Here is a 22,270-nt window from a genome sequence, read left to right on the forward strand (position 1 = left end):
CATGTTCTGGTGAATGTTTTTTTTTGTTTTCTGTTCTGATGAAATAACAGAATGAATAACCCCACTCCTGCTTTAAGTACTTGAATGATTTCCCATGGTTCTTAGGCTAAGGACAACCCTCTACATATACAATGCTGCTCATTCCAGTTACACTGACATTTCACGTCCTCATAGGTACCATTCTCTCTCCTTTCACAGATTCTGTGCTCCTGCTCAGCCCACTGAATACAACCGGATTTGCTCCCCTCTTCACTGACTCATCCTCCAGTTGTCATTTTTTTCATGGAAGCCTGACTTCTGTGATAACAGTTCCTCGTATTATATATTCCCACAGCATTGTATGCACTTATTTTTAGGCATGCATTACAGCTGCAATTTTATATTTCTTTTGGACATTTGATTAAATTTTCTCTCCCCCAGTAGATAATAAGCTCTACATGGGCAGGAACTTTAATGACTTATCATTACTCTAAGCCTAAAATCTTTTAAACAAAATTCTTAACATGGTCTTTAAGGCCTTTTCGTCTGGCCCTAAGACTACTTCTTCAATCTCATCTCCAAGGAATTATGTCATCTAATTCAGTTAAATTTAAGAAAGATTTATATTTTCTTTTGAACTAAGTTTCCACTCCAACCCCAGCTACCATTCCATTTCATTGCCCACCATTACTGCAAAACTAACTATGCAAATGAGGAGTAGTCACTGTTTCTGTTTCCTCAAATCCAATTTTCAACTCAGTCTTCTCCACACAGTTTTCTATCCTCACTTCATGGTAACTTCCAATGGCTTTTAAGATGCTAAATGAATTGATCTCATTAGTTTTTAGGATCAAGTTGCTAAATCATCAATTCCATACATTTTCTCAGCTAACTTGCCCTCCCAGCAGCATCAGTACAGTTTACCATTGCTTTCTTCTGGGAAAACTTTTTCCCCTTTGTTTCATGATCCCCATTTTCTCTTAAACTTGCTTCTTACCTCAACAGCCACTACTTACATGTATCTTTGGATTGCTCCTTTTTTGTGTGTGACTTATAAATAGCAGTACTCTAGGACTTGGTTTGAGATCCTCCATTTTTTCCTATTTACATTTATACCCTAAGTGATCTCATTGGTAAAATGGTGTCTGCTACTAGATAATATGTAGTTTATCAATGCATTTTGAATTTTTAGTGAGAAGTCATTGAGCATTTGAAAAAAAAAAAACTGTTTAATTTTCACTAATTTTATTAAAATATATTTCCTTACATTAGCCCAATATTTGAGGCAGGTTTTAGGTTTCATGTGATGCTTACTCATAAGAATTAAAAACTACAACAGAAATGAGAAAGTACAGCAAAAAGTCTGAATGAATAAGTTCAATTTAGAAGCAAAATACTAGGGCTGGTGGCTCTTTGGGTATTGGGGGTTAGCTGAGCTGATGATAAAGTGTAAAGACAAGGATACATTATAAATAATTTAACATTAATATATGCGCAGAAGATAATCACGGAAGAAGGCTGTGTTTTGTATGAAGTTTATATCTTCAAAAATTTATCTTTTAAGATGAAAGTTACTCAGGAGACATTCTTTAACAGACAATGTCATAAAAATAGTTGGGTATGCGAGAGGAATATTTGAGCCAAAGACTGACACACCAAGAATCTTGAATACATAGACCTTAGATACATGAAATCTAATATTAAAATATTTTTTACTATTAACATTTAATAACTTCCTGTTGATGGTACAAAAGCAAACACTATAGAAAGATATTAAAACGTTATCACTGAACTATGGCAATATACCCTGTCAGTCAACATAAGCAGCTCATTGTAATTCAACAAATATTTATTGAGGGCTTATTATGTGTCCAAGATTTTTATTCTTCCATTTCTTCCTCCATTATGTCATATATACATTTAACAATAATTAACTACTTTTAAGATATTATTATTATATAGTCCAACAACATAAAAATGATCAGGACGTGGCTTTCCTTACAAGAAGTGTATCAAAATTAACAAAACACCATTCTTGTTTTCAAGCAGGATAATAATGAAGGTATTGAGAGACAATTTCTGATTCTGGTAGTTAGGTTTTTCAAAGCAAGTGGTTTTGGATTTTGAAAGTATATGAAAGAAGAGAGTGTATCATTCCATTTGTAGCAAAATGTGAAACATTAAAAGTAAATTTGGCTAAAAATTTTGTAATTATTATAGAACATATAATTTATAAGATAAGTTGTTATTGTGCTTACAACTACTATATTTCCTTAACTATGATACTATTCATAATAAGATTCACCATGAGTTTAAGAAGAACTTTCTGGAGAAAAATATTAATATATAAAATGTGCACATAAATTGAATTATAGCTCAATTACAGGAACATTAAACTGAAAGTAAAGTGCCTATTAAGCATTATGAAGGAATTATAATAGATAGTAAATCAATTTACTAGCTGGTGGTGGTTTCCAGCTTCAGTTGACTCATTGATTGGTTTAATGATTTTTGATAAGTAATTTAAAAAGAGATAACACACCTTGCAATCAATTTCCCAACAATTCTGGCAGCAAATATACTTTTTATTTTGTAAAATTTGAAATGATCCCATGTACATTTTCCAGTGCCATTTGATTCATATTCGGCAGTTAAAAAACAAACACAAAAAACTGTCAAAAAGTACTTCACCTCCATAATTACACCAAATTCCTTCTAACCTCAGGAAAAGAATATTAAAAAAATATGGTCTACATTTCAGTGAGTGCCTTTTGTGTTTTTAAAAATCCAGAGCACATTATCATTAATAAGTTAAGCATGTGACTTGTTTTCTATAAGTTCCACACAATAAGACCCTAAGCTACCTGAGGTCAAATCTACAGATCCCCAGCACCAACTACAGGGTCAGACATATACAAAAGGTGCTTTGTCAAAGTTTCTGGGAAGAATAGATGGATGTGCCAAATATACTAAGTAAATGGAGGCATTTTTATGGATAGTAAGATATTGAGGACTTGATCCCCAGAGCATTTCCTCAGCAGTCACCTTTGTATTTGACATTGCAACATGTTTATCTTTTTAAGAGCATTAAGCAAATCTTGTTAATAACGGAAAAGGAAAGGTACTTTGTTTGGGGTGACTCTTAAGCCTCGGGCATTGCTTCAGGGAAGCCCAGGGAAGCTGCTCAACTCCCCTATAGACTTGACTAACTCATTATTGCCTAAAATATTAGATGAAGGAAAATGATGCCACTTTTCTTTTTTAAAAGTCTTAAAATGTAGAGTTTTAAATTGTAAATAAAGATCTTGGAAAGCAGAGACCATTTTTTGTTTTGTTTTTTAAATTTTTGCTTGCCCATGCCTAACATAGTACAAATTTAATATATGTGCTTAATTAATAGCTGTTAAATGGAGAAATGAAAGGGTCATCATTAAATGAAGGAAGCTGTAGAATTATCATCATAAGGTCAGTGTTAGCTAGCTATCTGTAATAGTATGTACATGCATGGAAATGTCCAATTTGAGTACGTTAGAATTCTAATTTTTTTTTTTAAGGGGAACAGGACTTTATTGGGGAACAGTATATACTTCCAGGACTTTTTGTTTTCCAAGTCAAGTTGTTGTCCTTTCAATCTTAGTTGTGGAGGGTGCCGTTCAGCTTCAAGTTGTTGTCCTTTCAGTCTTAGTTGTGGAGGGCATAGCTCAGCTCCAGGTCCAGTTGCCGTTTTCTAGTTGCAGGGGGGGCGCAGCCCACCATCCCTTGCGGGAGTCGAACCGGCAACCTTGTGGTTGACAGGACACGCTCCAACCAACTGAGCCATCCGGGAGCTCAGCGGCAGCTCAGCTCAAGGTGCCGTGTTCAATCTTAGTTGCAGGGGGCAGAGCCCACCATCCCTTGCGGGAATTGAGGAGTTGGACTGGCAACCTTCTGGTTGAGAGCCCACTGGCCCATGTGGGACTCGAATTGGCAGCCTTCGGAGTTAGGAACATGGAGCTCCAACCGCCTGAGCCACTGGGCGGCCCAGAATTCTAATGTTTTAATTTTTACTGTCAAAATTAAAACTTAGCAGCATTGCTATTTATCAGCAAATGCTCAAATCTATTTTTTGCTAGAATTGCATGGACTAGTTGATATAGTATAGGTATAATTTTCACTAAGTGCTTTTATAATCAAAGTAACTAGTGAAGCCATGTAAAAGCCAATAATTATTTACTTCATTGATGAGCAAGTTTGGGTTTTGTAGTTAGACTTCTGATGTCACCAGAGATTTTTCTTAGGGATTATTTAAAACCAAATTATCAAAATAAAGGTGTTCAAACATTCTATTCTCCTTTTTCTTTTTGTGGGTGGTTTATTTTGTTCACTTTTTCCTCCTTGCTTGTTTTGGGAATTAAGGCTTTCCAATGAAACTATGTGTTGTTAAAAACTATCTCTAGATATTGAATTTATATTATGAACAAGCAAAAATTCCCAGTCTGTCAGATATCTTCTCCTAGGATACAAGGAAAAGCAAAGTTTAGCTAAACTGCACAATTAATTCGCGATCACTTCTGAACAGAGAGAAAAAGTTGCTCTAAGCTGTTCTGTTCTCTTCCTAGGGACTTAAGGTCGGTTTCAAGAAGCAAAATTACTATTCTTTCAAAGTTATGTCTCTTAATTTGTATTCCTATAATTATCTCCTCAGGACTTCTTCCTTTTTAACTTGTAAACTCAACTTAATAAATCAATTCAAGGATTATATACGTATAAATATATTTACTCTGAGGGCAAGATGGATAGGAAAAGAAATAAAGTAGGACAATTTCCTTTCCTGACCATTGGTTTCACCAATGTATCAATTATTTTTGTTTTACACAAAGGAATTTAAGACTTTTTTTGCCCCAGAAATTAAGAGAAGTGATTCTTAAAAAAAATTCTCTCTCTCTCTTTTAATATAAAGATTAAAAGCATTGCCATTTTGTCTGTTCAAGTAGAGGACAAATTCTGGAGATCAAAATAACAAATTATTTTTAAAGAAATAAAGCCTTAGAAATGGTTCTTTTAGTTATAGCTGACTCAAACTACTGGAATTAGAAGGCTTTAGGGGAAAATAAGAAACATAAACAGTTAAATATATTTTGTTCAATAATATTAACAAATTGAGCCAATATTTGCCTACATTACTGATTTTTATTTTTAACAAAAAGCTCAGAATGTCACTAGGATTTGAGTTGTTTTTTATTTTCAAGTCAAGGAATATAAAATAGTATTCCTTTTTTGTTGTTTTGCGTGGTATGCATTGTAATTTTGGGTTGATTTCACAAGAGGGGCAGTATAGTTAACTGGTCAAGTTTAAGAGCTAAAACTGGTAAAACCTTATCTATATCCTTATCATGTAAATTTGTGTTAGTGACTCAGTGTTTTTCTCTGTAAAATGGGAATAATAATAGTACCTACCTCATAGATAGGATTAAATGAGTTAATATAAGTAAATTGAATAAGCAGTACCTGGCATATAATAATTACTCAATAAAAGTTATTTTTATTCAGAGTATCCTTCTCATTCTCCTAAAAATGCTGTAGAGAATATGTGTGTGAAGAACATTTATTTTATTTTGAGAAGTATTGTGACAAAGATTGCATTAAATGAAACACCTTGAGGTGTTATCTACTGGAGCTGGTGGGAATTAGTATTACCAAAAGAGCTTTATAAATCTTCTTTTATGAAAATGTCTAAAATGTGTTTTCATTTGCGAGAGTTCTGGGAGATAAAAGTCTGCCTGGAAGCTTTCTTGGGAAGTTTACTCAACTCTCATTTTTTATGGTTATTTTCCTCTATTTCCTTGTTACTCATACTGTGTAAGGTGAAGAGGAGATATGTTTGCAGAGTAAGGGTGAGGAATAAGGAACCATATCATTAGTATTGTTATTAATGATTCTGCAATTTAGACAATGATTAAAATGTAAATTTATAAATAAGACCCACCCAATGGCTTTTGGAGAATAATATGCTACTGATTCTAACTTGGGATGCTGAGTTTGTCTTCATTATTGAAAAAGTTTACTTATAAAACGTATATGATTGAAAGGAATCTTAAACATCAATACCCAGTTTTAAAGATGAGAGAAGTGAGCTCAACTGATTTAATTAACCACTCCATTTATTCAATAAATATTTATTGATCTATGTGCTCCTCACTCTGCTGGGCAATAGATACAGCTGTGAATAAGCAGTCATGGTCTCTGTCTTTTTCACACTTACAGACTACGATAGGAAGATAGACAATTACAGTAAAATGTAATGAAGGGAAGTATGGGGAGCTCGAGGAGTGCATAGCAGCAAGAACTAAACTACTATAGGAGGTGAAAGTGGTGTGGAATTCGAGTTGAGCGCTGAACATTCTAACTGAGTGGGCCATTGCTCTGGGAGGTTGCCCGGCCTATGAAAAGACCTGGGGAGAAAGAGGATAAGGCATGAAAGCTGTTCAGTTTGACTGGAAAAACAAGGGTGAGTTGAAAGTGATGAGACATAAAGCTGGAGACATAAGCAGATTGTGGACAAAAAAGGGGCCACATACTAAACATGACAAGCTCAATGGAGGTCTGTGTGGCCAGCCCTACAAATTCAGAAACCAAAAGTAAACACACAGGATGATCTGAACATAAAAATTCCTAACTAAAAGCAGGTCATGGCAGGTAGTCACATTCTTGACCTGTAGCTTCCTTGACAAAGGTCAATCTTTACTTTAAGTGAACCTATCTATTGTCTTTTTGCATCGAAGATAACAAACCTTTGAAATGTCAGAGTGATCTTCTTTTCCAGACTCCTCAGTGCACATACACCACACCAGTGCAAGAGACCACAGAACCCCTCATTGTTATCTCGTTCCCCGAATACCACCTCTATGTGTTGTAAATGTTAATTATTAACTATCCTGTACCCACCAATGTAAAAGAAGTATGTGTCTCTCCATTTTACTTTTTTATCCAATCCCAGAGATTTCCCTGCTTTGCTCTCTTCCACCCTCTTGATCTACCATCAATGGATTTCATGTAACTCTCCTTAAGTCTCCTCCTTTGATTCTAATGTAGAAAATAAGCTGCAAAACCGCCATTCTCCAGAACATTTTCTCAATCCATTGAGATTTTGCTTCCCAGCAATTGTCATCAGTTGGCTCAAATAAACTCATAAAACTTCTCTACAGGTTTGGACCTTTGTTATATCAGCAAGATCATAGTTGGCTGGGTAAAGCATATTTTGGTTATCACAAGAGCAAAGGAAAATCTTTAAGCAGAGAGTAACATACTGAGATTTGTATTCAGATCATTCTGGCTCTAGCCTGGTGGATGGATGTAGAGGGTAAAACAAGGGTCAAGGAAGCCAATCGGTGGGTCTTGCAGAAGCCTGATGAGCATGCATGGTGGCTTAACCACTGCCTGTGGATAAATGTTGTTGATGTCATTTCTAAGTCTTACTTTCAGACTGGTGGTACTTGGATTGTTATATTTTCTTTTGACCCAAGTTCCTAAAAAATAGCCTTTTAAAAAATCCCCGTTATTAAACCAAGGGTTTGATATAGCATGGCCTTTTCTATTGTAGGAGGAAAATGATTAGCTTAATTGTTTTGGCTGGTGTTTTTCACCCAACAGCTAATTCTTACCTACAAGGCACTATTCATTTTTATGTCTGTTAGATTCATTTCGTGTTTTCTATTCCCATTGCCATTGCCCTACTTAGGCCATCATTACCTCTCACCTGAACTATTGCCATAACAAGCCAACTCATCTCCCTGACTCCCAAGGCTTTATTTCCTCATATTTATCTTCACATTGTGCTTTAAGATTCCCCTGCTGAAATGCTTTCAGAGGTTTCCCTCTGCCTTCAGGAGAAATGTTAGCCATTGTTCCATGTGCTCATAGAGCCTCACCTTCTCCCTGACCCCCATACACCTTACTCTTAAAGTAAGCTAGTGTGCACACTGCTCCCCAAACACATTCCACACACTATCTCTCTACCTTTGCAAACGTCTCGAACAGCTTTCTCCACTTTCTGAAATCCTAATCATTTTGCAAGGTCCAGGACAGAAGCAACTTTTTTTATATGATACTTTCTACAGTTATGCCAAGCAGCAGCATTATTATTCACTCAGGGCTCTCACAGATGAGCTCCTGAATTTTCCTGTTACTGTAGTTACACCTACACCTAACTCATCTTCCCTTAAAATGATTAATTCTTAGGGAGATTTCTTCTCTTCTATATCCTCCTCAGTACTTCGCCCCGTGCCTTGAAAGTAGTGGACATTCAATAAGGACTTATGTAATTGAACTGATGTCACTTTCCATAAGAAATTTAAATATTTTTTATATGGAGTTACTTTGTTTGAGATCCAAAATGCTTTTAGGAAATGGTATAATTTATGGATAAAAATGAAGTTTGTAAAAATAATTTTGATCTTTTTAAAGTGCAATGTATACAGGGAGGAAGAAGTTAAGGTTAATATTTCAGCATGAAAGATACCCAGTGAGTAAATATAAAATTTAAAATAGAATTCCTTCATTAATTACGTATGTGTTAAATATTGTTACATGTTCCATTCATTATTATAGGCTGCTGAAAAATACAGACAAGATTTTCATTCTTTTGGAATTAATTCTAGGTAGGGAGATGGATGATCCAGCCACATCTGAAATTGTTTCATAGGCATTGATGTCTGTAGGTCTTTATACAGGTAGCCCCATAAAAAAACAAACAAACAAAGAAAAAAACAAACTAAAAACCATTTTTCTAGGTTATAAAAAAAGTTATAATCTTTTTCACTTGGACTGTGTTACCGCACTCATACATTCTACACAAACATCTCTTGGTATAGGCACTGGTATAGGTACCAAAGCACTTTGCTAAATTCACAGCTAAGTCAGAAACCACAGACATTTAAGCAAGAGAATGTACTATATTCACTATGTTGAAGTATGGTTAAAGTCTGATTACAAGGGAGAGAGAAAGTATCAAGAAATGCTGATGTGCACAAAAGCACATAGCATCACAAAACGGGCTAGGTCTGATGCCAGACTGGCAAATACGGAGGATGAGAGAAGGGCCAGATGTTTAGATGCTTTGGCCATAGAGCAGTAAAGAATTGTTGCTGTATTGGGACTGGTCCACATGCCTGGGGTTGTTCCTGCAACAAATTGTTAATGTTTTGTTGTGGGCCAAAGGCCACGAAACACAGAGAGAGTCTCAGCCCAAGAAAAAGGATGGGAGGGAAAATGGGATCCCAGAAGTGAGAGTCGGTGCAGAGTGAACACTGAGAGAGAATGTGCTGAGGAGTTACGGTCAGACAAAGGAAAATTTGTGTCAAAAAAAGTGAGGTGAGAGACCTCACCAATGGAGAAAGACATCTCAAAACACTCACACGCACACAATCAAAGAGAGATTCAGCTTTAAAAATCTGGGTGCCCAGAAAGTGTGAAGCCTGTCAAGTAAGAACTTGTTTCTCATAACTCTCGTGCCTAAGCCTCCCACCTCTGCCCTCCACTTCAGAAGAGTCAGAACTTGAGTTAATAAGAAAGAAATTAGAAGCACTGGCACTTTCTTTTTCAACTTCTGACCTGCAATAGGTTCCTGCTAGGGACAGAGAGAAGATTCAACCTTAAGAGTTTTAATTATTACACTGGTCTAGGCATACTGAGTTTTGAATGGAGACTGTTTGCAATTAAGGCTTATTGTTTTATTACACCAGAGTGTTATTTTACTGACTACATTTTAAAGGGACAATGACAAATGAAAGTAAATATTCCTTCTGATTTTGTTCCCCAAATTGTTGTTCAACCTACCTATTACTCAGGTCAAAACAGTGTTTCACTATTTAAGCCCACATATGATGGGAATGACATGCATGCTTTGGAGAAAAATTTCTTTGAGAGGGCAGATAAAAACATCATTAGTATGGACTTAGACGAGGGGAGATTTGAAATTGGCCTTAAAATATAGGCTGGTAGAAAGGAGGAGGAAAGTGAGTTCTAAACGAACTTGTGATTATAAAGGTACTCAAAGGTCTATTTTGTGTGCAAATAGAAAATCTGGTAGAGGAGAGGCTCATATTGAGGAAGAAAAGTTGGAAAGCTATGTGGGAAGCCTGCTTGGAAAAGATCTTGATCTTCCAAGCTGGGAAGTTCAAACTTCTTTTTAAAATGATGAGTTTATATTTAATGCTTTTTAAACCAGGGAATGAAATGGAAAAGTCAGTTATTCATCAAGATTCATTACTAAAGTCAGTGATATTGCATTTTTGTGACCGCCCCCCCTCTTTTTATTCACATCATTTTATTTTCTCCATAGCACTGTGGTTCTCTTGTTTATTGTCTGACTCTCACTATTTAGTATAACCTGAATGAGAGCAAATTTCCTTCTAAATTTTTTTTGTTGTTCACTGCTATAATACCTCCAGAATAGTGAGTGGACTCACACTAGGCACTCACTAAGTGCTGGGCACATAAATAATAAATGAAGAGGGAGAGACTAGAGGAGATAAACTGCTCCAAAAGACTGAGAGTAAGTGATGGCAACCTGGGCTACCGTTTTAGCAGCAGCAGGAGAGAAAAACACACTGTACGATGAGTTATGAAGGAGGAATTAATAGAGGACCAAACAAGAGGAAAATGTCTTGGGCAATTCCAAGATTTTGAACTATTTTTTGGGAGATGATGGTGCTCCTCGCAGATTCTGGAAATAAGAAGGAAGAAGCTAGTTCGGGGTGGTGATGGGTTTTTAGCTTTAGCTAGATAGAGCTGTTGTGTCAGTCAGAGAATCCAGTGGATGTGCCATTATCAGGTGTAACCATCACAGAGGGTAAGAAAGCCAGGCTCTGCTAGGGCCACAGTGGATCTTTCAACAATTTAACATTTTGGGCCTGACACAGGCAGCATTTTAAAAATTGAATTGTTTTTTAATGTTTCGAAGCGTGTGGGTGGGTGGGATATGGTCTATTTTACATTGCTTTTTTCCTTCATGAAGTCGGTTATTAAGTGTGGAAAGCAAGTGAACATAAAGGATTGCATAATCCCTTAGGTGGTAAAGCTGGTGGGCCAGCCGAAGCCTCCCCTATCCGCTGCTGTCTGTTCCTCAATCCTTCTTAGCATTTTCCCCAAGTGGCTCTGAATGCTGCTTAGGAAAGTATCTTTGGCAGCATTTGTGAGGATTCTAGGCTTCAACTAAGTAACCATTCACCTGAACGAAGTAGAAGCTGGGTGGAGAATATATAATTGCCAAGTGAAGGTTTTTTTTTTTTTTTCTTTTTCTGGTTTTTTTTTTCTCCCGCTCTTCAGATCCAGAGGACAAAGAGGAGAACTGTGACAAAACAATGTTTTCCCATATCCCCCTAGTACACAAGGATATAGTTATAAAGACAATCTGAGTTTTAAGTAGGCAGTTATCCAAATCTAGAAGCATATCTAGAAAATAAAAATATTGTTTTCATGAATGATACTCTTCAAACACCAGTAACTTTCCTTTCTAACATCTCAGTATGGCAATTATAAAATACAGGATAAAAGATTAAAAAATGTGAAACTTTCCTAATAAGAATATAAAATATATATATACTGTATTTATGTATCTTAGTGGGATTTACTATAGCTAATAGAATAAAAATCCCTTTTCAAGGAAAACCATATGACGTTTCCAGAAAATGAATCTGTTCACACAACTCATGGAGACTCGGCTTTATTAATTGAGCTTAATTAATGAATGAATACTCAGGCTTGCGGAATTTATTCTAGACAACTGCTTAATCTAATTAGAGTGGACTTGCTATAGGGAATAATTTTGTACAGTAATTCACTGAGTATTCTCTGTATGAGCATTATTCTATGTCTAACTGCTGTGGGCTGAATGTTTGTATACCCCCCACCCCCCAATTCATAGACTGAAGCCCTACCTCCAATGTATTGTATCTGGAGGTGGATTCTTTGGAAGGTAATTACATTTAGATGAGGTCATGAGGGTGGAGGTCCCAATAATGGGATTAGTGTCCTTGTAAGAAGAAAAAGAAAGACCAGAGCTCGATCTCTCTCTCTTTTCCCTGTGAGGACACAGCAAGAAGGTGGTCCTTCAGGAAGCGGGCTCCCACCAGGAACCATTTCTGCCTGTACCTTGAACCTGGACTTCCCAGGCTTCAGAAATGTTGGAAATAAATGTCTGTTTTGAAGCCATCTAGGACATGGTATTTTGTTATAGCAATCCCAGTAGACTAAGACAGTAGTGTTTCTCAAATGTAAGTGTGCATAAGAATAATCTGGAAGCTAATTTAATACATGTATTCCTGAATCTAACCTAAAGCAAGTCAGTCTAGGATGCATCTGTCCCAGTATTCTTCCTTTTAAGTAAACTTCAAAGTGACTTTAATGCAGGCAATAATTTGATAAACAGTATTTAGAGCAGAACTAAGCAGATGGTTATTGGTGGTGCAATAGGTGGGAGGGTACAAAGGAAAGGGAGAAGGGAGTTGCTCTGACTTTGTCCTTCAACTTTCTCATTCTTTCCCTATTTCATATGTCCCAACCTTTTCCGTCGAAGGAGCATGCTGAAAATTACCCGATTCCCTACCTACATCACGTGGCAACAAGCAGAAATTTAGGATTTTAGAAGGAAAAAAATGTGGGGAGGGTCACCACTCTATAACACTTCAAAATTTTTTGCTCCCGGGGCTTCATTTATTTAATAACTGCAGGGAAATTCCCTTCTTCTCAAGTTACTGCATCATGTTCAAGAAATCACAGCCAAGGAAGGGCTTTTCACAGGCAAAATTATGAAGTAGGCAAACATTATAATTGTTCACTCTGCCCACTTCCCATCAATTTAGCTTTTCTGAAAAAAAAAAAAAAAAAAAGGGGAACCTACAAATCCATTGTGTTGAAAGGTTAGTGTACTACATGGACTTAGAAATATATGGCCTTTTACCTTCTTAAATGAAATGGTTTAGTTTAAAATTTAGAAAATTTAAGGAACCAAGGCAGGTACTGGAAGAAATGTTTTTTGGGGAAAGTGAGGCTCTTAGCCTTCTTTCTTCAAAACATTTTTCCCGAGGGCAGGCCTTGAGCAACGTCTATGGAGGAGACAGGTTAGGAATCTAAGTTGCATGTCTTGCTTCCTTATTAATTCTGAAGTGTGGTATGGTCTGGTCACCAATACATCTAGACTTGACAGAAATGACTAGGATTAATGCATCAGCATGTAGAGGGTTTTTTGTTTATTCATTAAAAAAAATTTTTTTTAAAAATAGAATTCTTCAAAATAGAAACCAGCAATTATAGTCTCTAAATCTAATTTTCTTCTTGAGGCAGATACAAATTCCAACTGTTCTGACCTTGTAGAGCCATCTCCCAATTTGGCATGTATTTTGACATATTTTGTGAAAGCAGTTTCTATTATGTTGTATTCATCAACACATGGTGAATTGAAACTGTTAAGCAAAATACAAAATATTACTAATAACTTATCTGCTATATAATATTAACAATCAAAAGAAACAATCTTCACCAGATGGTGGGACAGATCTGTAATATCCATTCATTTTTTATGTCCATAAAATACTCTAGCACAAGTCACGAATCAGAGGAAGACTTTCAAGTAAATCCTCATATTTCAGCTCTTTGGTTGTCTGAAGTGAAACATAAATTCATGCAACCAAGGTTTCCCGCCTGTGGGAAAGCACCCATGTCAGAGAATCACGAGATGTAGGTTTTCCCAGAGTAGCTCTACTAACTGAGTCTTTGGAATTGTCAGCAGGTCACTTTGCTCCTCTTGTTCTTGGTGTGTGGTCCTTTTTCAAGTTGTTGTATATAGGTATTATTAATAAATGCCCAAATGTGTAAAATGATGAGTTTCTTACATAAAGATGAATGCTACCTCAGTTGGATAAAGACATTTCAAACTTTTACTCGTCTACAAAACATTTTTACCAGCTCATTTTTGTGGTGGGAGGTGGTTAGTTTGTAAGAGGAGAGAAACATCAGCATTTTAACCTTCACAAGCAGAAATGCTACTCACCTCCATGCTGGCTCTTTGTGAGACTATATTCCTGCCACTGTGTTTAGTTTTGTCGGTTGTGTTCATTGAAATCAGGCTCCAGGAAATAGATTTCACTCCCATTTTCACACCTGGTGTTTATTTCTCAGCTTGTTAATAAACCTGTATCTTCGTAGACTTTTCTGATTCTTATTTCCCCCCCTTAGGTCTAGTTAATTGTAAATATGTTTTTCAGTTTATTTCTTCCATTGCATTTCTTTGTCTCTCAGATGAGACTGACTGGCTGGGGTTGGAGAGAGGCTGAGCCTGTAGAACTCTACTCTAGGTTCCATTTCACAGACATTGCTTTCCTTTATCAAAGTATGTTGCTCTATTTGGAGCTCAGAAATTGTTGATTGAATGAAATGAAGCCCAGCCTAAAACGTAAATTGGGTGGCAATATAACTTAGTAATAAACAGAAGAGGACTTGTAAGAAAGTAAGTTTTAAATTCTAGTTTTTGCCTTGTTAACAACTTGAGCTGAGGAAAATTACTTTATCTCTCTGGGCATCCATTTTCTCTTCTTTAAAATGAGGATCAGAGTACCTACCTCATAGGGTTCTTGTGAGTTTTAAATCAGATAATCCATGTAATGTTTTAGCAGAGTTCTCAGCACATGGAATTGGTCAATAATATCATCTATTATTATGACATAGCATTAATTTTATCACATCACCACCACAATGTCTCCATTGAGTGTCAGAATATCTATATTTGAAATGTATAATCTAAATCCATCTGTTAAGTGAAGGAACTGAATTTTTTGTTTGGTGGATAATTCTGGTAACATCTTCTCTAGAGTTTCAAGTTGGCTTTTTGGGACACCTTCAACTTCATATATGTTTGTGAAATTTTGTATGTGTTTTAACAGCTTTTTGTGTTGCCATTGCATGCCCTGAATTTTGTTTTTGTTGTAATAGGTGCTTAATAAATATTTATTGACTGATGGCTTTCCTATTAGCTACCTTTTCTTTCTGGAAGTAATCTCTCTCTCTCTCTCTCTCTCTCTCTCTCTTTCTTTTGGTGGAGGGAGTCTCCTCAAATTCTTATACTTTTCATAAGCTACATATATAGTTGTAATATTTTTCTAACTACATGTCTAGTATCATGGTTTTGAAATTTTCTGTTCGGTGTATACTTATATTCTTCCAGATGAATTTCCTCAAATGTGTGTGTATGTGGGTGTGAGTTTGTTTAATGCTCTACAGGCAATAATAATGAAGTAAATTCTGGCAAGGAATTAAAAATGAGAGCTATCTTGGGCTTTCTGTGGAGATACCCTCTCTATATATGTTTTTATTTTCAAACATGATGATTTAGTCTGCGCTGAAACATTATAATTGAATGTTTTTCAAGTTTAGTTTTCTGTCCTGTTCTTAAAGTACAGTGTACAATTTTCAGTTCCATAAAAAGATTACTCATTATGAGGAAATATAGTCTGTGTAGACACAGACTTCTTAGAATGCCTCAGTCCCAGAGAGAAGTCACAAGTATATTAATGGCCTACTTTTCCTACACCAAGAAAATTGATTTCCCCTTTGTTTCCAAGGAAAATCATTTTGAGGGTACTCACCACTATGTGATGAATGGCACTATAAAAAACACTTGGGCCTTCAGGATTGAGAATACTGGTTTAAAAATTATTTATTCCATGCAGTCTAATTTTATGGCCTTAAAGATATATCCAGTTTTGGAATGCTACTTCTTTTTACTGTTTCCTTAACTTAACTGGTTTAAGTTTCCTTAACTTTACTGTTTTCCTTAACGTAATCTACATGTACAATCTATTACTCACAAAGCAGTAGAGAAGACAACATTAAATTTTGTTTTTAGCTGCTGATTCACCTTACCCTGAGTCCTATATTTTCTGGACTTTCCAATTGTAACCCAGAAACTTATTTCATGATTTATGTCATTTACTCCTCTACTGACTAGCAGAACTTACATTTTAATGCGTGGAACTTGGAAAAACAATTGAGTGGAATGGTGAGTATACCGATGATGAGTCTATCTTTTACCAAGATATTTACTTAAGAAATAATCTTAAAAGAAGCCTATATTTAGAACCAGATTTTAAGTGAACAAAGTGAAAACCTGTTTCTTTCTTGTGGTTATTTCAGGCTTTTCTATTTTTAAAGTAACCTTCACATATGGTACCTCCATATAAATCTAAATATATACTCTATATTGATATATGCATGATTTTAGCTTGCTTTTCATGATACAGCTTAGTGATGAATTCAAGCTTAATTCTACTGATTTTTTACATTGTCTTAGTATGAAGGGGCTATTGTGTTCTAATAGAATTACTATATCGTGTTAATGTACACATCTAAACTATAAACCCTGTTATATTCCTAACACATTTTATTAATTATGGAAATCACTTTCATTTTAATAGTGAAATTTACATGACAACAGCTTCTGGGGCTCAGTGGAGCATGTCACAGAATTCCTTTGTTGTGTGGGTGTTGACAGTGTTCTGTTGACATCAAATTTGCAATAAAAATGTCTCATAAATGTACAGCCACATAGAACATTACTTAGAAGGGATCATCTCAATATTCACATAGGTCATTAATGTCCACGATGGAAAATTTCTTTACACTTACATTAGTAAAATAAATTATTAAGAATATATAATCATACATATCATATGGATGACCTGAAAGATGTGTCTTAAATATTTAGAAAACATGTCCAGATATAGAACTGTCACCTCTCTGTTCTCTCTGGTAACTGAATGAGATTTTGTATTCTACAAGTCCTGTGTAAATGTTAGATGAAGACTCTAAATCAGGCAAGAGAATGGACTGGTCCAGCGGGGTTATAATAGGGAGTAAGTAACAAGACAAATAGATCAAGGGGAAAATTAGGCTGACTATTACAACAAAGTTCTTAATAGACAAAACTATTAGACTGTGAAATAGACTTTCAAAGGCGCTGGAAGAAGTCATTACTTGAGCCATTTGAAATCAGACTGGACTGAAATACTCCAAAATACAGTATGCTATGGGGACCAAGCCTACATTAGAAGTGGAAGGAGGAGGATGACCTAATAGCTTCTACCGTCTCTGTGATTACTATGATTGTATTCATTTTTATGTGTTTAATCTTGGTGGATAATCTTCTATCATTTTATGCTACTTCTTGGGAGCAATTTCAACAAATTCATCTAATGCACAATTGGATGCATTTAACAGCATCTCAGAAGAGATGAAAATGCACAATAATCTCAGTGTAAAATAGCAAAGCAAGAGAGCTGTGAGTAAACAGTACTCGTTTTTGGGAGTAACCCCTGAAGAAAACAATTCTCACCCTCAAACTCTGGCCACTTTCCAAGGTGCATAAATTGCATCCTGTCTGCCTGGCTTTCAATGGAGATTAGGTATTAATTTTCACTTCTTTTGTTTAATGGTATTTTGGGATGATGTTGAGTGCAGGACAACAGATTGAAGTATTTCATCCCCAAGCTAGGAGGTAGCTAAGATCTGGAAAAAAATCTTGCAACATTTTGTGACTGATGTCTATTAGAGGAATGGACAAGAAAGAGAAAATGGTTAATTTGAAGAATGGAGTTTGATGTGAAATCAGGAAGATGGAAAGGTATCCAGGGAAGCTGTAAAAATGTTATTGCTGGGGATCTTTCAAAATAAGGCCATCATCAATCTTGTGCGGTTCTGGTTGACTACTTGTCATGAAATAGAGAAGTGAGGCAAGTGACCTTTTGACAATTAAACTAGTTCTTTCATTCAATAAAAAATATTAATTTAAATTTAATTAAAACTCAATTTTATCCTATCTTTGCATTTGTTCCACTTACCAATTTTAATTGCAGTGATATAAATTTAGAGATGGGATCATTTTTCTGTTTGGTAATTTGTAAGGTAAATCATCTGATTTATACTCATTTGTTTTCGTGTGTACATCACAACTTTTAAAAAAGAATATTATACACAAACGAGAGGCTCATATATTTTCATTATTTATAATATTTTCTGTTTGTGTAGCTCTTCATACATTTTCTCAACTTACTGATCACATATTCCTGAAGTGTGAAAAATACCACTCATTTTAAATAGAGAGACATCTCCCCCAAGTCCCAAAATTTAACCTATTCCTTGTGTTGGCATAATTTTCTGTCATTTAGATTTCACATTTCATTGGCAAGGATGTAGATCATAGAACAAGAGGTTTTATACCTAGATTTTTCTGTGGGGTGGGGGGGAGGGGCATGAGGACTTGTCAATACTGAAAGGTATTCTTACCTTTTATCCTTCCATTTAGCCCAATGAATATAGATATTCTGGAATTTTCATTCTTTTATTTGTGAAAAATAAGTTTCAATACTTCTCAGTTTCCATCCTGTGTTATTCTGAGTATAAATCAAGACAGCCTTAAGGCATATCTATTAAAAATTTTCTTATATGCCTGCTGGATGATCAGAATCTGAAAGGATGCACATGTGGGAGAAATCTTTGTAAATACAGGGCACTGCCATTGTGAAAGGAAAAATATGATTTTATTAAGGTCTGGTGTGCAATAGCTTCCAAAATCGATTCGAATTCTATTGGACTATTTTGAGAAAGAAAAAAAAAGTGCATAGCACTATAGAATCATTAACTAATAAGTAGAGTGTCCTAAACATCTTTAGAGGGAACTGTATAATCCACAGGAGTTTAGTGTAATGGCAATCTAAGTTTTTTGCCATGCCTATATTTCATATAGTTACACAATTAGATTTCACGTAGCAGCCTTAAAATATGTGATCAGATAAACCAAAGCAGACTTAGGTTTAGGTAAATGAATAATGTTTCTCTACACATGAATGCCATTTTCCTCAAAGAAACACAACCCAGCTCTACTGAATAGTTCTAAGGTCAGATAGCGCAAACTGAAGCAGAGAAACTCAAAGTAATGAACTATTGCTGAGGTTCTTAATTCACAGTAACTTCAACTCACGTTAACCTCAACTTTGAATATAGATATGTAACTGTCTCTCTCTATATGTCAAACATACCACTATTCAAATAACAGAAATATTTCATCAGCAAATTAGCTGAGCACTGACCAAGGGTCTTTAGAAGTGTAAAGTTTTGTTGTTATCAAAATGTACAATGCTTTAAAATGCTTAAAATTCATAGTCATGTCCCCTTAAGATAGCTACCTAAAAGTGTTATTTATACCTTGGGGAGTATTCCACATTTGTTAACCTAGGGAAGAAACTAGAAGGAAATATAAATGAAATCCTTAAGAAACAATCTTGTTGGATATACTACCTAGTCTATTTCTGGATCGCGAATCTCCCGCCCTCTTTGAGTTACCTCACTGTCAGATAAGAAAATGGAACAGGATGGATGAATTGGTATGCTTCCAGGCTGGCTTTTCCATTTTCCCCTCAAGCCAAAGGGAGCAAGGGACATGAGTTAGGGAACCCTTCCAAGTGTGTTTGAAGCGGAGAGAACCTCTGGACGGCTATGGCTGCAGAGCCTATCCCGGCTGCAGCACCGAAAAGGTCCCCCCGACCGCTTCCCACCTTGCCTGGCAACCTCCACACCCACATGAAACAGCCAGTGTGGCAACCAGTCCTCGCACAGTTTCCTGTGCACAAAGCCTAAAGAACCCCCGAATAGAAACGTATTCTGAGCCCAGAGCTGGGCTGGAGGCGGTTGGCTGATGAGACTGGTGTCTCGGGGGTCTGCGAGGTGCTATTTGTCCCTCCACCTCTCTCACTCTGGACCCAGATCTGTGCCCTGAAATCTGGCTCCCTCCCGGAGACACAGAAGTGCGTGCACACACACAAACTCTAACTCACGCACACCCACATCGCCTCTACCTCCACACACCCTCCCCACACCCAGCAGAACTGTAGGGACTGGTCGGTGCTCTGCCTCAACTTTCCCGGCTGCGCCTGCCCCACGCGGCACCCGAGCCTCAGCGCCCTCGCTGGGCGCCCTCCAGAGGGACATGTCTTCCTCTGGGCCCCTTACCTCGCACCGACAACTCCTGGCAGTGACTGGAGCTGACCGTGGTGGCAGCAGCGGCGGCTGAGCCTGCACCCGGGCTCTGGCTCATGGTTGTTCCTCCTCATCCGACACAAAAGAGGTAGCTCGCTGGCTTTGTCCTTCCCCAATCCAAGGGAGAACTTATTTTGCCCCCGAATTGGCCAACTTGTGCGTGCTGCTTCCTGTCACAGTGCCCCCGGCTCTGCCCCCGCCCCCTTCTGGCTGTTCGCTGGACCACTGCCCGGTGGCAGAGCATCCAGGCCTCCGAGGCAGTGGGGAGTGGGAAAAGGGAGGGTAGGAGAAGAGAAGAAGGAGGTTGGGAAAAGGGGGGGACCCAGTGGTCTTCCGCGGAGGGGAAAGGAGTAGTTCCCAGCTGAGCCTCTCTCCTTCTCTTTACAGGCAAACAAACCCACTTCCCAGGCTTGGAAGCAACTTTCCTCCTTCACCTTGGCCAAGCTGAAACCATAGCATCTAACTGGGACTTCCCTCAAAGGCACAGACCTTCTGGCATTCTCTCTTTCTCCTTCTCTCTTCCTCTTTTCCTCCCTCTCTCGTTCTCCTCCCCCCCTCTTCCTCCCTCCCTTTTTAGGGGTGTATCTGCAGTCTTCAATGAGCCAGGGTACCTAGACGAGAGGAAAGCCAAAGGCGTTTTGCCGGCTGCTTCGCCTTACTCTGTTTGAAATCCTTAGGCAGTGCATGCAAAGGTTGGGAATTTCGGAGAGGTGGGGTGAAGGGGCGTGGGGAGGCAGGAGATCATCGGCTCTAACTTTGAAGCTCTTGGCCTGCGGGAGAGCAGGGACTAACAGTTGGCACTGGAAGAACTCTCCCGTGGTCCTGTGCACCGGTCTAACCGCATGCTAGAGGAGAAAGGGAGAGCGGAAGCAGAGAGGGAGCGAGCGAGCCAGGGAGGCCGGTGTGCAGCTCTGCCTCACCGGCAGCTCAACTGCACATTGCAAACCCCTGGAGAGGGCTTGTGCAGAACAATCTCTGGGTCAGGTGGGAGGGAGACGCTCCCGTTTCCTAGCAACCCTCATCAATCATCTTGGGATAGCTCCCTCTAAAGGAATTCGATTGGACAGCCCCTAGAGGGAAACCACGCCCCTTCAAGAATGCTGGGCTGCTGCCTTTTCGCATTCTCCCAAATTTCTTGGGCGGAATAAGATTAGAGGAGAGTGCTGAATTATCTTCTTTCTTATCCTCCTATGCTGCCACACCGCCCCTTTGTAGCGACCCCACCCACCCCCACATTAGTCCTTCTCTAGTTCTACTTGTGGTTAGCAGACACAATGTTCTCCACAGAACCTCTTATTTCCTCTTAAAATTAAATAAATAAAAACCTTAAATCGGTGACGTAGGCACAAAAGGGAAAAAGGCACACGAAAATAGCTTTAATAGCTCCGAGATACAGATAAAATCTTAAAGGTGAAAATTCAGGCACCTTTCTATATTTAGAAACACATTGTGCTTAATTTCAAAATCAGAAATTCACTGTCATTAATTTTCCCACCCTGATATACTTTGTGTTAACCAAGGACTGAGTTATATGTAACCAAAGACAATAAAACTTAATGCTTTAATGCTACGTTTATTTTTAAATAGTTAATGTTAAATTGTTTAAAATGCTTCCTTTGTAACCTAGACAAAACATGTTAACTAAAGAAATAATTTTGCTAGTAATTCCTTTAGAAGCCGGTGATATTTAGAAGACGTGGAATGTGTTTATACATTCCATTGTGGATGCCACTAAAACTAGAAACTTGAATATATTAAAAATTAAAATGTTACTAAGTAGTGAAACTCCAAAAATGCTAGAAGTTCCCCTTCCAATACCATTCTTTCCAGAATGCAGTAGCAGTGCCAAAATAAAAGCAAAATCACTCTTCCTTTGTATTTCATTGCTATTATCTAACATGTATCACTTACCATAAACACATTAGACTTTCTTAAGAGAAAATGTTCACAATGTTTGTCCAATAGACAACTCTACATCAAGGAACAATGACACAACAATGAAGAAAATAAAGCTCTGTACACTGGAAGGGCTTCCAAAGGCATGAAGCCATGTTGGTAGCTTTTGGTTTCTTTCAGAATCTTCTAGAAGGTTCTTTTTTGCTCTTTAAAGATTTTATCAGACTTAGTCAAGATTGGGAGAGGTACAAGAGAGCTGATGTTTTTATCTCAAAAATGTTAAGTAGCTGTGTTTGCACCCCCCCACACACACACAAAACACTGATGTGTAGAC

The 22,270-nt window shown here is 37.4% G+C and overlaps 1 protein-coding gene across 1 annotated transcript in view; it reads right to left on the reverse strand.

Moving 5' to 3' along the window:
• The window catches only part of GRM3 (glutamate metabotropic receptor 3), a 216,708-nt gene extending 195,729 nt beyond the window's left edge, over positions 1–20,979 (reverse strand). The window contains exon 1 of the mRNA XM_019749770.3: positions 20,014–20,979. The gene's annotated coding sequence lies outside the window, so the exon portion shown is untranslated. The remainder of the gene's footprint in view (positions 1–20,013) is intronic.
• Between the last annotated feature and the right edge of the window lie 1,291 nt (positions 20,980–22,270).

The sequence above is a fragment of the Rhinolophus sinicus genome, chromosome 4 (assembly GCF_057876585.1).
Source record: "Rhinolophus sinicus isolate RSI-liver-muscle chromosome 4, RSI-T2T, whole genome shotgun sequence".
In the NCBI taxonomy this organism is placed as follows: Eukaryota; Metazoa; Chordata; class Mammalia; order Chiroptera; family Rhinolophidae; genus Rhinolophus; species Rhinolophus sinicus.